Raw genomic sequence first — 17,862 nt, 5'->3', positions numbered from 1 at the left:
ACTAATGTTAGTCATTAATGAGGTTTCTATGAATAATATTAATTGCAATATTTACCACAATAATAAGTAATACAAGGAAAAGTGTTGATCTTGTAAGAATGAAAAAAAGGAAATAATTGCATAATATTACGCACATTGTTACAACATTTAGGTATAAATCAAAGAAATAGCCAGCATTAAAACGATTCAGTAGGTAAAGTATTTTCATAGAAAACTAGCTAAGTTCTTATTTTTTTACAAGTAGGTACTAAATGGCCTTCTTTTACGGGAGCAATGCAATAAAACATAAATATTTTGGCTTTTTGTAACATAACATATAAAAAACGAAGTCACAGTAAGTAATTAGTACCTATTAGGTATTCACTTGATGTTTAAATAAAGTAATCGTTAATTAGTGCGAGTCAATTTAAGACATCAACAATGTTGTTATCCATACTAATATTATAAATGCGAAAGTAACTCTGTCTGTCTGTCTGTCTGTCTGCTACTCAATCACGCCTAAACTACTGAACCAATTTGCATGAAATTTGGTATGGAGATAGTTTGATACCCGAGAAAGGACATAGGCTACTTTTTACCCCGGGAAAATGACGCATTTCCCGGGAAAATTCAGGTTTCGCCACCGAAGTCGCGAATAGTCAATATTATAATGACATTGAATTAACAAAATTCCGTTGTCATGGCAACAGTGTCAACAGTTTTAATGGCGGATATGCTTTAGCGGCGAGTTTAATGAGATATAAATAATTTTGAGAATATTTTTCGAAAAAAAAAGCATATTTTGTTGTTAAGGAATAATTAAGCTTTGTATTAGTAAAAAAAATCATTCACGCGAGCGGAGCTGCACGGGTCAGCTAGTAACGATATAAACAGACGACCATTATTGTTACATACTGTTTAATAACGTAACACGAACACTTATTTTTAATTTAATAATTTGTAATTTATGAAAAAAAGATATTATAAATCAACTTTGTATCATAGATTTTTCTGGACAATGTAGGACACGTGACCGCCTCGCGCAGTATACCTCCAGCCTCTTTATCCCTTCGGTCACGATTTGATTCAGTATTAAAAAGTAGTAGTAGTAAAACAAAATAAAACTTAAATAGTGAAATTTTGAGTTAGCCGTTAGTTACAGCTCTCATACATTATTTTAAAAATAAAACAACCAGTAAAATATTCGTATTAAAATATAGACGTGTGTACGAATAAGCCACTTTCCCGCGAATCTCCCGAGGGAAACTACTGAAACTACATTCTCTACATGTAAAGAACTTATGGTGTAATCTAATCTCGGCTAAGACTGTATTTCTTGAGTCCCAGCGAGACTTGAAATGAGAGCTTTTAAACGAATATTTTGGTCTTGTAGTAAATAGCATTATGTGGGCGTCTTAATGCTTGTTTGCAGTATATTTTAACCTTTTTACTATAGCGTGATCCGTAGCAAAAAAACATCACTAGGTATTTTAAATCAATAACGATCCTAATTTTCAACACCTATGGTGGAAGCAGGAAATGACTTACCTCCAGCTTTTATGAAATAATGAAGATATGGTTGTGTTATCGAGGTCCTTGTCGACCTTACTTGTGATGTATGTAGTGATTTTAAGTTAGTTAGATAATCTTTAAATGTATCTATTCCACTTAAAACATTATAACATAGTAACATAGAAGAGTCCCAACAGTTTGTTCTTCGTTCGTCCTAAAGTGTCGTACCACATTCCAAAAAAATATTCGTTCGTCCCTCAAGTATTCTTTTCTGACGAATGCTGACTTGTCTGAATGCATTAAAAATACAAAAAAAAATGTTATTGATGTTAATAATGCGTTCAACTGCAAACCGAAGGTTTTTGCGAGTTTGTAGTTTTGTACTTCAAGTAATGATGTAATGAATGTAGAGTTTAAAAATTATTTAAAAAAACATGCCTGAGTCATTTATCACTAAAACATAAAAACGAAACACAATTAAGTAGACATATTTATCCAGAAATCATAAAAAAATGTGTGCCTTTTGTAACAGCCTTGAGTCAATGTCATTTGACAATTAGTAGTCAGAGTCACTATACTTAAAATTGTGTGACGTCAAATCATATCAGGATTAAAATAATTTCATTATAAAATAAAATCTTAAGATGACATCATATAGGGCTTGATTTCTTTCGCTACAGGTAGAGAGCTGGGTAGGTTGGTAAACTCCATTTGCTCGAGAAAAGGTCTAGAAAAATCTATGTTTGATTCGCTGATGAACAATAATTAACTGGCTTTTAGTAAAACACATTCTAATTTTAACCTGACTTAACAATAGGAGGTTCCACCGTAGCTATAAATAACAGTTTAGAACTTTTTACTTAACAACTTGTTCTACACACAAGTAACTACCTATTTATTTCATATTTTAGAAACGAGTTTCTTAAATAAATATAACCAGAAATTTAATGAACTTCTTAGTAAACATGAATACTTATTTATAGATGATATTTATTAAGATTACTTCTATAACATATTATAGTGACTCAATGTTCTATGATTATTCATATATGTGAATCGATATAATAAATGCATTGCAATTGCAAGATCAACGAATATGACCTATGCAGGTGTTTCAAGGACCACATCTATTCTATACTAATAATATAATGCTGAACGGTGTGTTTGAACGCGTCAATCTCAGAAACTACTTGCTCGAATTGAAAAATGTTTATCGAGTTTTAATAGTCCATTTATTAAGGAAAGTTATGGCTACATAGCATCATGTTATGACTAATATAAGTGGAACAGCTTAAAGAATTGTTAGAAAACGGGGAAACCGAAGACCACGCAGACGAAGTCGCGGGCGGTCACTAGTTTATAATAAACTAGAGTTATTATAGTCTATTTATGTTGTGTACTTTACTATTCATTTTAATTGGCGGCCATTATGCTTAAGCATTACACAACGTTTGTATGTAATCGTTGTTTTCTTTATTAAGTGTTGCAGTTTTAATAAAATGTTATATGCTAGTTAGTTAGCAGATAATATTTTAAATTTTTTAATTTTATAGATAATTGAGTGGAAGAAACAATGTAAAATTTTATTGAATTACCGAAAACGTTTTATGTAAAGTCGTCGCACGTCTATTTTTTAATCTTAAAGCTACCTTTTGGCTGATATACGTTTTTATAATTAAAACAGAAAGTTCCTAACAACTTAACTTTTTTTTGGCACTGGCCGAAACGTCAAGCATTCTATTCTGTAAATATTTGCGTTAATTCTCGTATACCATTATAAAAAAACACCTTAATTGTAAAGTAATAAAAAATACATTTTAAATAACAAGTAGAAGCGGCAGATGGATCGCACGTTCTTGATATTTTATTACATATACGACGGTCATAAAGTATCAGGGAAGCGTGGGTGAACTATAGCTGGGCTAGGTGTTGGTGCAACGTGGATAGGTGCTACAAGCAATAGGGCTGCCACTTTCTTAAAACTACACAAGTTTTATTCGTAATATCTATAAGGTAAACTGCGGTAAACTGACTGTTGCCAATGGTTTTTCCAATGCAGTTTCAATATAGGTATCTTACAGAAACAAAACAGGAAAGTGCCTTTAACAATCATTTGAAACTTGTATGCACTAACAATTTTAAGATTTTCGTACGAAACTTTAAACTTTAAACTATCAAATTTTTTGATCAGCACAACATGTGTTTTTCTTCCACTTTTCTCTATCAGCCGTTAACTCCATCATCATCTCATTCTTTTATTTTCCGCACTTTTCACTGGTCTATTTTTCCGTCTTCGTCTACTCATGTGCCCGTCGTGTCAAATGCCATGTTACATTGAACTTAATGTTTCATTTATCTATTTACTACTCATAGAAAAAAGGTGTATAATATTAAAAAAAAAACATTTATCTATTTACTACTCATAGAAAAAGGTGTATAATATAAAAAATAACTACCAATACGAACGTGGGAACCCTAATTGAAATCCAAATAGTGTTCACGTTGAGTGGCATATCATTAAGTATCTATCTCCCGTTCGATGTAAGTAAAGCTTTACAAATAACCCATTTGGAAACTTTCTCTTTGCTTCAATAAATTGTTGAAGTTAGGAACAGAATCATACTTTTATTATAAAGGTATACTGAAAACGGTGTAAGTACGATTTTTTCTCGAAATAAAATTACGTTTCCAGTTTTAGATTGAATAAAATGATAATTGATAACGACTTACTACGATTGACCTGTTATCTACTTGAATAAATGCACTTGCTTCGCTTGAATTACAACGGTTATACCTTAAAATTTTACATCACTACTTTCTTCGAGAGTCACTCTAACTATTTATGAAACTCGTAAGAAAATCATCGAGTAGATTTTGAGTTTATAGTAAACTAGCTGACCCGCGCAACTTCGCTTGCGTCACATAAGAGAGAATGGGTCATAATTTTCCCCGTTTTTATAACAATTTTCGTTGCTCATCCGCCCCTATTGGCCGAAGCGTGATGTTATATAGCTTATAGCCTTCCTCGGTAAATGGTCTATTCAACACAAAAATATTTTTACAATTCGAGCCAGTAGTTCCTGAGATTAGCGCGATCAAACAAACTCAGCTTTATAACCTCGTAGCTAAGTAACAACCGCGCGCATCCATCTCTAAGGTTAAGCTACGCTTGTCGAGGTTGTTCCGTGGATGGGTGATCATATACTATAATATAATACTCATAACTACTTAAAAGAATATAAAAACAAATTTATTATAACTAACACGAAATAAAACTATCCTACAAATAATCCTACAATTTATTATAACTAACACGAAATATTTAGTGGAAACTATTTCAAACTAATATCAATTCTAAAGAGTATAACCTCAACTGATTAGAATAACGTAAGTAGCATAATAATCAAATTTCGGTTAAAAATCTCCAAAGCGTAGGCTTACCCAGCTAAGACATAAAACGTAATGATAGTGTTATTTAATATTGCCAATAGCGCCATCTAGTGAAAGCGCCAGTGCAACTGTTAAAAGCGGTGGAGCGGTTTCTTCCGATTGTCGCTGTTTTCCGTGCTAATGACATATTTTCCCGGGGTAAAAAGTAGCCTATGTCCTTTCTCGGGTATCAAAATATCTCCATACCAAATTTCATGCAAATTGATTCAGTAGTTTACGCGTGATTGAGTAGCAGACAGACAGACAGACAGACAGAGTTACTTTCGCATTTATAATATTAGTATGGATTAGTATGGATAGTCAGAGACGGCGAGTGGACTTTTTATCATATTATATTATAGAAGAGGAGGTTTGTAAGCGAGCGAAATTGCGGACGGGAGAGGTAAATAAACTAAATATAAAGAAAAAAAATGCTTAACCTAGTAGTCCAAATACTACTAAATTCCGCAATATATAATATTGAGTAATTCAGTTGCAATATTCAAAACATATATGCAATTTTTAATGCAGTTCTAGTCGCTATGTTGAAATGGCCTTCTGAATTTATTCGTATTTTATATTTATATATCTATACGTTCTGTAATATCATTATTTATAAGTAGTCGTTTTTCTTGCAAAATCAATCATCAAATATGATTGTTCTTAGAAATTGGCAAGTTAGCATAATTTATAAAAACAAATCTTCCTCATTTCCTAGTACATGAGATACTAATTAATATGGAGAAGAGAACGTTTGTATTTTTGAATTACTTGAATAATTTGGTGCGGTTTTTGGTTGCATTCCGCCAGAACAGTTTTTAGCCCTTTTCGCTGTTCAGATTCAAACAAATCTTTCGGTTAGGTACTACATAGTTGCTGATAGGGTAAAAAAAATGTCCGGTCTTGTTTCTCATGGACAATAACAAAGACGATACTTTTTACTTTTTTAGATAATACAATAGAGCAATCTATTTACACAGAAGCGAGAAAAGCAAAACAAACTTAAAATAGATTTGAATTGCACTCAAACATATTAAAAGTTTCTCTCAAATATAAGCGAGGAAGTCGTGGGAATGGACGAAAATAGAATAACATTTAAACTCCGTAAAGGTCAACAATTTCGATTTATTCATGCTTCATGTTTTTAAAGTTAAGTAGCCAATATAACTTCTATACAACATTTTCTATTAATAACCAGTTGTGAATATAATGGGAGCGAAAATAAACATATCAACACAATGATTGTATTTCTCCGAAAGGCAGAGGCGTACAGCCACAATAAATCCCAAACGTCACGTATCCATAAATATATTTTATTGATTAGAAGTCTAATTTTTTTGTCTCAGTACCAAAATACTTTTATTCAGTTAACACCATATATTAACTATTTTAAGACTACTTATATAATCTGGTAGAAATTATTGTCCTAGTCTTTTATGGTTACTAAAATCAATCAAATGTTTAAGTTGCATTTATTATTTAAAAAAATGGTAATAGCTAAACGAGAGGTATCGATTCTATTTAAGGATCTTTATTCGTTTCCTTTTTTTACGATGTTTGATACACTTACGTTGAACTCACTGTTCAGTGAAAGAAGAAATAGTGGTAAAAAGTGGTAATATAAATTTATATAAATTGAAATAAATTCGACAGTTTATTAAATCGAAAGCCAACTCAAACATCTCTCGACTACAAACACAGATAAAGAGAGTAGATTACATCAGAACATAACGACACGAGACTACTCGTATTTATATTTCTAATGCAAATCCTAATTCAAATTTAGCTCTGCCAGAAATTCTCATGTAAAATTCTGCAGAATATCACTACGACAAATTCAAATAAGGCCAGCAGCAAAAGCCAGTATTTTAATAAGATTACCCGAAGTTCGTCAAAGATGTAAAATAAATTCAAGTTCTGGCCATGAGCTGAACTTTGATCCTTTTGTGAATTATGAATTGTAAGTTAATAACTTGGTCCAACCCTTTGGTGTTTGAGATCGATTGCAATCTTCGTAATAGCGTTCCCCGCTAGGCTTGACGGAAGCGATTGCATTTATAATTCTATTATCTCCAGCTTCTCTCCTTTATGCTGAATTATAATTATTTTATATACCTTTATATTTTATGAAAATAATATTGAAGTCCAGTTCAGTACTATACTTTCTTTTATTTGTGCCCTATAAAAGCCTTCGTATATCTTTACCAAATATAGAATTATCAGAAAAGGGCAGAATATGCCCCAACAAAAAGACGTCAGATATGACATGACAATGACATTTGTCCTTTTCATTTGTTGATCAATTTCAAGTAATTTCGTGATATTTTTGCTAACGTTATTTCTCCATAGTTTTCTGTTCCTTATCTTTCCTACCTCTGTAGTCTTCAACTAAGATTCCTTGGGAGTTTAAAGTCAATCTGGGAGTCCCTGGGACGATGCCAAGACTAATTGCCAACATTACATACAATGTTTGCACTGGAGACATACAATGTTAGTTCCTTAGCTTGGGAATAACGTTTGTGTTAGGATCAACTTACTTAGCTTTATATTTTTAAAAGTCTTGCTGTAAAACCCGTCTATATTTTGTTGTGATAGATAATTTCTGTATATAACTACGAATTCCTATTGTGGTCGACACGTAATAGCTCACACGAATAACTCGGATCATTTAAGTTCACACACAGTCATCCTATTCCAAACTAAGTAAAGCTAACACTATGATAGACATATAATAATGTATTCTGTACACATAAAGATTAATATATATCGAAACTCACAACAGATACCCGCGCTGTACCGCGATTTTGTACGACTATCGACAACCGGCTAACTATCGAGAAATATTTTGCGTAATAAATTTTAAATGTCATACTGTCGATACTCGATAGTGCCAACTTTAATGATTCACACTAATATTTGTTCTGATTTTCAAGAAGTAGCTATAAATCCCGAACGTCACGTATCTATAAACATTAAACATATTTTATTAATTAGAACGTGTGTTTTTTCCAGTTTCGGTACTGAATTACTTTCATTCAGTTTATACTCTATTATACAGATAGTCGTAGACTCAATTTTTTTCAATTTTTTCGATTGTAGCTGCAAACTACAATCCTAATAGTCTCACAGTTTTCGAATGTTACGACGGCACCTACGTTAAAACAATTTATTTAATTTATATGAGTACCTACGTCCAAATGTCAAGAGTATTTGAATTTAAGACAAGTATGTTTCAATCGCAATTATCTTCTTATTTGTTTTCGATATAAATTCTATTTTGGATGTTTCTATTTCGGTCTTTAAATGTAAAATAAGTACTTAATACCCCTCGTTATATCATTGCCCATTTATTGTTTATTCCGAATTGTATCAATCTGAGCTTCATCGAATGAAAATGTTAATATAAAAGAAAATAAAAGCCTAGATTACAAGAGAATTGTGGTCATTTTATAAATTACTGTTATTTGTGGTGATATATTGTATAGACTGAGAATGATACGGTTTATTTAATTTTGTTCTCATCATTGGGGTATGCTAGTTGTATTAACTAGTTTATGTTTTTTTCAAACATGCCTATTCAATAAAGGACGGAAAAGGCACTACAAGATTTGTCTACCGACGGTAGATGATTTATAATTAATAGCAATTTTGAAAACAAAAAAACTAACTAACTAACAAAGGTAACAAAAGGCAGCCAAATTACCAGTGAACATAATAAAGAATTTTCATTATTTTCCCGAAACTAAATTTTAATCTACGAAAAATATGTAAAAATAATGTATTTTCAACACATTGAATTTTTCAGAGATTCGTAAATAAAGGTCTAAAAACTGCAGCTTAAAAACAACTCTTTAATATCTCTTTTCATATAATCTCTCAGAAAGTTTCAAAAGACTAAAACTGGCAAAGCAAAGCCATTGAAATGTTTCTCGCCTGCTTGTACCTGTATCTTTTATTTTTTGTTCACCTTTAATGTAAAGAAAATTAAAAATGTTTTTCACTTCGCTAGCGATTTTCGTTACGCAATAGATGTTTTTACGGTGTTAATAAAACACCTTATTATTGTTCATTTTTTGTTTTACTAATTACGGTTACAAAAGATTTCATTCTCTACACGATTTGTCTAGAAAAATGCGATGTTGGTGCATTATTATTACGAAATGAGTTATTGAGGTTATTATCAAGAAAAATATAGAGCTCAAAAATGAAAGCGATAAGTATCGTATTTATCAACTCATTTAGAGTATATTAACTGCTATAAATACAAGCTTTTCGCTTTCATCAAACGATATAATGAAGCTGTAATACTGTTGAAAATCAGTAGCTCATTCAGTGTCTGAATGTTCAGTGTGTTCAGCAATTTGCCGGTACCGTGTCCACACGGCTATCTTGATGAAGTTTGGCGCACAATTGAGATTTACACCGACTTACCTTATTGAATTTGTATAGTGTTTCCTTTGGTGAATGCCGGCCAGATTCATTTGTGGTAGCCTCTTTGAAACCGACATACTTAGTTAGATAGTGCTGCCTAACATTGGTTGGGTGAATGTGATTAGTTTATTTCGGTTGGGAGAGTAGGTGAAGATGAAATTAGTTTGTTTGTCAGCTTTTGATATTTTTAACTCGTAATCTACGCGAAAATTATTCTCTACAGAATAAAATGAGATAAGCATTTTACCAAATAAAGAATGTTTTTGGATTCTTATCCCAACAAAATTTCATACTTCAAAGCGAAATTACCGTACAGCTTTGCCACAGTTTTATTTCTATAACGCGGTGTAGTGACTTTACGGTTAAGCACTTTACCCAAAAACATTTACAACTTGAACAGCTGACACCATTTCCTTTTTACTTTTTCTGCGTGAAATATAAAAGCGTATACAATTCAAATACTTCAATAAAAAGATTCACTTCCAAATGGACATAAAAAATGTAACTACAGCTTATAACAGAATGATGTGTACTGGAAAATAGCCTGCAGTTCGAACAGCGTTAATGTGAAGGCTGAAAATATCATAAAAGAAAGCAATTTTTCACTTAAGCGGCGTCGTCGTAAATCCGCGGGACTTGTTCGGAATTAAGTGCACTTTTGTTGCTCATCACTTGTTCTGGGTGTAAATGTGAAGGAAATTTTGCAAAGTCGATTGGATTTCCTTTTCGCTAATAGATATTACAAGGGGATTAGTGCTTGTTTGTAATGGGGTAATAAGTTCCGAAAGTAGTGAAAATTTTCAAATCCTTCTTCAATAGCAAGGTATTTTTATTTTGACATCATATATTTCACATTTTATTTAATAAAGACTGAATAACTGACAGCCTCGTTACGGTCGTACAAATTTTTGTTATGTGGATAACATTGCTGGTTTTTTTTCTGTTTCTTTTTATTATTGTACATCTTGCAACTTCAGCCTATTGTGTACTTCGTCATAACGATTTGCATTTTAACATTAAAAAACAATTAATAACTCATTAAAATTAGCAAGACCAATGCAAAACAAATAAAAATACACTTTTAATAATTATTATTATGTTCATATTTCGGTGAAACATAAGGCAAATTAATATGTCTGTGAACTTCCTTAACACGTCATAAAAACATTTTCTTGAGCGAATAAAGTTTTTCGGCTATGCGAACACATACTTTATTTAAAGCAATTTAACTTTCCTGTCTGAATATTCGTCCTTTTCCCTTAATAAGCAGCGTGAGATGACGAAAATCGAGTAAAAAAGTCTGTCGAGTTTCTTCCTAACTTCGTACGTTTTTTGAGCGGAGAAGAAAAAAATAATTGCCAGGTTTAAAAGGATTCTTAAAAACTGCACTTAAGAAGTTACTAATTCATAGCTTTGAGGCATTAAATAATATGCAGCTCATAATATTTCGAAAAACCAAGTACTTAGTTGAAGATTTCGCCAGTTTTCTCACAAAAATCTTAGCATTTTTGAAACTTATAATTAAACTGAGAAAGATTTTTGTATACGTTTTTTCTTCAAGTATAGTGTTAAAAACAAATTGAGTGGTTTTTCCCGTAATTCAATTACCGTAAGTGGCTAGTGTATTTTTCACTTAAGTTAAATATTTCCTTTTTCGAACAAATGGTAGTGCGATCCTGCGCATACATTCACGCTAAATAATGCTATTTTGAATGAGGGTTGCGTTTCTACTTTGGCAAAATGGTGCAGCTTTGACGCTTTCCATTGAACCGGCATCACATTTGGTATGTAGGTATACCTTCACAGACGAAGACAATTAATTTATTTTACTTTAAAAAAACCATAAAATTAAGTAATATATACATATTTAATTGTTGTAAGTAGGGAGAGATCAATAATATCAAATTTTAGTTTTGTTTATTATTGTCATTAGCTCGTGGCTTGGTTTACAACAGCCGCACGGATCGATCTCTGAGGTTAAGCTATGCTTGTCGAGGTTGTTCCGTGGATGGGTGTCCATCTTATACATATTGAGTTCTTCCGTGTTTCGGAAGGCACGTTAAATTGTGGGTCCCGGCTGTCATTTTCGAAGATCTTTGACAGTCGTTAACAGTAGTCAGAAGCTTGAAAGTCTGACAACCAGTGTTAGTTAATGCCTAAGTAACTGGGTTGTGGAGGTCAGATAGGCAGTCGCTCCATGTAAAACACTGGTATCCAGCTGCATCCGGTGAGACTGGAAGCCGACTCTGACATAGTTTGGAACAAAGGCTAAGCGAATATATATATTATTATCATTCTATTTAATTAAAATGTATTGTTTAATAAATTTTCAGATTATCTTCTCATTTTATTACAATCAGGCACCAAATAGCCCGCAACATTCTCTCCCGACCTACTTTAAAAATTTAAAGCAAAAAGTAAAAAAATCCGTGAAAAACATTTCCCTACAAAAAACAACTTAAATCTTTGACCCTCTATTTAAGGACCCTAAAGGTAAGATGGGTGTCTGATTCATTCAACTCCATTAACAGACCCCAGAGAGGCTATTTTATAAACTTATTTGTAATAATCTACAATTCAAATTGAACTGGAAGTGGCGGCATGTTGATAAATTTACATTACTCGTTACTTAAGGTTTTCGGCTGAGTGTTTCATCATTTTCATATGTAAACATTATGGGGGTTCCGGATTTAAGTTACTAACAACCTGCTTTTATCTTTGACAGGATTAGAGTGAGTAAATAAATCAATATTTTTGATTTCTTTTTGTAGCAACATGTTTTCCTCCGTCTTTTTAGGGATACGTATAAGACCTCGCTGTATGCCTGCCTGTTGGTCTGTTGAAACAGACTGTTGAAATAATTAACCAAATAGTATGGAATAAGGGGGCTACCATAAAACGAACATGATATATTGCTATTTTTTTTAAATAATGGTAAGTCACTCTTCGTGCGCTAGATCAATTCGCACTTGGCCGATTTTTAAAAATAAATTGTAGTAGTCAGTCTTACAATTCCTTAGCATTGTCTCGCAAGTCAAAACACTATTCTACTAATTTATTTAAGAGAAACATTACAAAGCACTATTGTTGGAGTGTTTGACTTGTATAAAACACAATTAGCTTTGCTCAAATTTAGAAATAAACATTTAAAATGCAGACAATCTCAAAGTGTTTGGACATAAATTTTCTTTTCAAAATTGACTACACTAACAAAATCTCAGTACGCCTGTAATTATAAGAGTTCAACATCGGCTTAATTACTTAAGAGACTTTTGCTGTTAATTTACTATCAGGCGTTCTAGGCATTTCGGCGTGGACTTTGTTTTACGATAATTACGCTGGGAGAGATGAATTATGATCGACGTTTGAAACATTCATAATATATATAAATAAAAATGAATAAAACCTTTAAACAACTATGTAAACTAAACTTATTGTATCAACCACATTGTAAAACTTTTGGCGATTGAAAAGAGTGGCCGTGAGTTTCTTGCTAGTTCTTCTCATAAGGCTCTACCCCTTTTTCGAGCTAGTGGTAGATTCAGTAATTGTAACGACTATCATAAGTGTCATTATTTGCCCTAAATGAATAAATGATTAGATTTTAATTTTGAAGTTGTACCTACTATGTATGATTGTCAGAATGAAGTCGGGCCAGCCTGCTAGTTTAATAAAACCATTTCGAAGCCTAAAACTGACATGACGAATAGCAAATATATAAATAATAATAATAGTTTTCTAGACTCTGCTGTCATGAGTTTATTTAGCTTTGATCTTTTCATATCCCAGTAAGTATCGATGTCCAATTCATACTGTGTGATTTATTGAAGGAATAGTTACGTATGGAACATAACCCATTATTCTTACTCAACACGAGTAATCTCGGCTGTTGCCAAGTTCAGGTTTCGGCTCAACAGTGACCTAAATGTCGGCAAGCTCTAACATATTTGTGGAAATACTTTATACTTATTGCTATTACAGTAGCATTTTATAAATGTAAAATTTATTTAAATACCCTAGATTATCATATAAACAATTTTTTTTATCTGTTGGGTTTCTTATAAAAAGTCGTTATATACTAATAGTTTCGTACAAAACAGTAAAATACATTGAAAATAAATTCAGTAGTCAATTTGGGAGTAAGATCAGTTAATATTATGTTAATATTCCATAGTCGTTATATTTATAGTGTTGTAAAACTGAGCAACCTGTAGCATACTATATTTATTTACTTTATTCTTTAAGAAAATATCAAGCAGAGTAGCGTAAGCCAGAATCTCTACATCGGTAAGCTGACATGGCGTGACAAAAACCGATTCAAGCCTGTAAGTAGCTTGTAACACCTGACTACGTTTTCAGTTGTCACCTCTTTACGTATGACATTTTAAATGTATTGTGCGTGAAAAATGTACGAGCAATAGAATATTTTCGCTCGCGATGCTGTAAAAAAGTCATTTGTACGTTTAAATACTAAGTTTGAGAAATATAATAGAAGCAGATGAAACTTTCAAGAATTTTACAACCACTTTCAAAGAGAGTTCCGTAGAATTAGCAGCTAGAACCATAAACAGCTTAGTTATTCTCACCTCCGTAAAGACTAATGGAAGTGCAAACATAAAAATACTATATGCTGGAATTTACGACTGGCTGCGATGGTTTCATTTTTATATTTCATTCCACGCTCCATAGGACACGTTAATTGAACCTTAACGGTCCAAGAAATGGGGCATTTATTGACTTTCAGTACAGGGTTGTAAATCGTAGGGGTTCAAACCGAAACCTCCGAAGTTAAGGGAGCGTGTGATGCGAAGGCTATTTGTCTTTATCTTAATGTTAGGGATAGTGCACATTGTTACGAGGGATGATGAATTGTCGCGTGCTTACATTGTTCTAATAATGTTATCTGTGCGTTGAGGTATAGTGTGTTCTTTATGACGAATTTAAGTACCTATTGTACAGCGTTATATTATTATTAGCTTTCGGGTGATTTTATTGAAGGTATAAAGTTATTTATCTTCAAATTGCGTTTCATATTTTATTAGTGTAGATACCATATCAATATAAAATTTAAAAAAACTAATGTTTTTTTTTAATAAACAACGACAGAGTTTTAGACTTCTAGATATTCATTTGTTCTGAAGTATGGCTAGACACTTTATACATACAGTATCCCTATCCTCCAGTGAGCCAATTTAATTCAGTAAAATCGAGTTCATAAGAAGAGTTTCTAAAACTTTGTTTATACAAAACTTTTTCTAAAGCGACAGAGCAAATACAAATTCTTGTGAAGTTCTGTGTAATTTCATTTCCACGTTTCAATAGAATTGTATTGTTTTCATTGAACAACGTTCGCAATGAATACAGTCGTAATTCCTTTAAAGTTAATTGGAGTTATCCAAGCGCTGCATCTCAATCCAGTACCAATTAATATAATTAGAACTGACTCGTGTTTGAATCGTATTTTTGAAATGATTTTTCTGATATTGAACAAAAAATTGCACAAAATGTTTTTCACTTTTCTTTGATGAGTTATCGCTTCAAGTTTTAATTTATTCGTGAATTCTAAAGCCACTTGAAATAATATAAATAATCTTATTTTAATTTATGTTTTTTGCAAAGATGATTTGTTATTCAAATACCTATTATTTGAAGTTTAAAAATAAATTACAAAGTATTTCTTTTAGTTGTGGATCTTTATCGTTACTTATTTTAACCCCAGGGAGAACGAATCTTCAGAATTATGAAGTAAGCGATTGATAAACTTTGAATACTTTAAAAATGAATTAGTTCCTTATAGCAAGAAGCCATTGGCTAGGTACAAAAATAAATCGAAGGGTTCAAGTTCTAACTTGTTGAAACAATGTGTAAAACATTGCCTATATTTCCAAGTACCTTACAATACTAAACTATTGCATCGATATTTCGAAAATCATCGACAAATTTATCTCGCTCTATATGCTCACGTATTTCAAGTATGCGTCTCGTTCGAGTGGATTCGCATAGTGTACTTTCGTCCTGTTTGACACTCGTGGATGTCATTGTTAACTGCACGCATACGTGTGATTTCAAATTACTGAGTTCGACTCCTACAATTTTATCAACCAACGGACCGTGTCAGGCTGCATTGGTTTTTTTCGAATATCGATACTGGTTGAAGTGACTGCAATTATTTTGACTGTCTGATTGCGACGAAATTGGTATTAATAGGTATGAATTGGTGAAATGGTTTTCCATGAACGGATGTTTATTGGTTTTGATAAATGGTATATTTTTACAGTCGATTTGCGATCGAAATGGGTGATAATTTGTTGGAATAGCTATCAAAGAATTCTCAATTTCGAGATGATATCAAGAATAACTTACTGTATGAATATAAAGGTTCTAGTGCGTTCCCATTTTTAGTTAGTTTTTTGCAGCTTCTTGATACAAATGCGTACTAGCCAATATATACATATACATATTACATATACATACGTATTATCAGCTTAATCGACACATTGTCACTAGTAGAAAGCAGGAAAGGCGAGAGCTGGTAAAGATTAAATTATTAGAATTAAAGACACTAGAACAGAGCGCAGTCGAGGTTTCTTATTTATTTGCTCTTTCTCGCTGCTTTCTAGATAATCTAAATGTGTCCTAATTGGAAACCAATTTTTACTTTGTTTATTTTAGAGGTGATTTTTAAATTATCAAACAACTACTTAATTTACATAAAATAGGTTTTAGATTTTCCTTGATCATGTACTAAGACTTTATCGGGGCAACATACATAGTTACTCGAATGAAGTGATGGAAAATGGAAAAGTCTACATTTCCAGTAACAGATTTCATGATAAAAAGTATTTGGAAGCTTTAATTTATTTAAGCACACAAATCGTATAAACAGCTGTCAACGGTGAGTGTGTGAGTTAATGACCTAACTTTGCATACAGACTGCTGCGAAAACTAGCACTTTTATTGATATCCCAATTCTGTTGTTCTAAATATTTTCGCGGTATGTTTTCAGTGTTCAACATTTTCTATTAAGCTACTAAGCTGGGTACAGGTCAGCTACGTGACTTTACTACGGTCATACCCACATTATACAGACAGTTGAGCAATTACAAGTATATTGTACCACCGCCACAGACCTTACAAATAAATTAGGGATCCAAATTAAATTGTACACCTGATTAAGAAATTAAATGGTAAAATAATTAAGTTTATTAGGAGTTGCCTTGTTTAAAATTATGGTAATACAGTAAAACGATTTTGGATGTGGATATACAAACAAAAATTAACCTATTACGGTCCCAATGCTGTGTCAGTTCCTAATAGTAGGACTGCCGCTTGCCAAGTTCAGGGAGACTACAACCCTTCGAAGTGCTTAAATAACTTTCAACTTGCAATATTTTCTACACAAGCAGGTTTTTTCACGGTGTTATCGAATTGTTACCTCATTTACTATTTTTATTCAAACTCTATTAGATATCAGCATATTGAATTTCACTTATTTCTCGAAGATCTATATGAGATCGAAACGATGCCGAAGTTTGATTTGTTTCAGCAATCTAAGCAATTGAAATAAGTTTGATGTCATTTTGAATTTCAATAACATCGCCATCGTCACATTCTGAATGAAGTCTCCATTCAGTCTACCTCCGATCTTCTTTATATTTAATCGCAAGAGATATTACCCAGTAGCACCTTTTATGGAGCTCTTAAAACAGTTTACACATAATCGAATCAGAGTGCATGATGTGACGATAGCCAACGTCGCCGCGTCGGTTTATAACGTCGTTAAACTGTATTGAATTTATTATCACGAACATTCTTACCTACATGTTGAACGTGAATGTCTTTTTGAAACTAATTTTAACTGATATTTTCCCAAGTCGTGAATTAGTTTAGTTTTAACGTACAGTCATCAACACACTACATGCCTAAATATTCTTAATGATTATGTTTTTTGATTATTATGTTATAAATAAAAAACTTTGTCCTTACCACTCCGTCGGAAGGTTATGATTTCGATTACCTGAAATAAAATATTTGTGTGATAGAAGTAACTTGTGTCGTCATTATGCAATAGAAGTTTTTAGTGCAGTAAATGTATTTTTTGAAAAATAGAAGAACCGCACGTTTTAATAGACCAATTCCTATTACAGTATACGATCGAATCCATTTTGGATCGAATTTACTTGATCAAAATCGATCCACAGCTTTATTAAATTAATTATAAACGAGTATTTACATTTAGTGGGCAATATCTAACGAATTTAACTGAAAATCATCATTGGGAATGTGTTATTGCCATTCCTGGCTAAGTGTTCATATCATTTAATCTATGCAATGAATACCTGATCATATTGACCACTAAGCGACATGAATGTCCAGAGCATGAATGAGCACTATCATATTTCAATTATTGCAAACATTCATATAATCCCACTAAGTTATTGCAGCGTTAGAATAAAAAAAAAATCAAACAACATAGGTATCGAAAACTAGCTAACTAGCGACAAATTTTGA

This window comes from Anticarsia gemmatalis, chromosome 6 (assembly GCF_050436995.1).
Source record: "Anticarsia gemmatalis isolate Benzon Research Colony breed Stoneville strain chromosome 6, ilAntGemm2 primary, whole genome shotgun sequence".
Taxonomy (NCBI): domain Eukaryota; kingdom Metazoa; phylum Arthropoda; class Insecta; order Lepidoptera; family Erebidae; genus Anticarsia; species Anticarsia gemmatalis.
Note: the sequence above shows the minus strand (reverse complement) of the source record.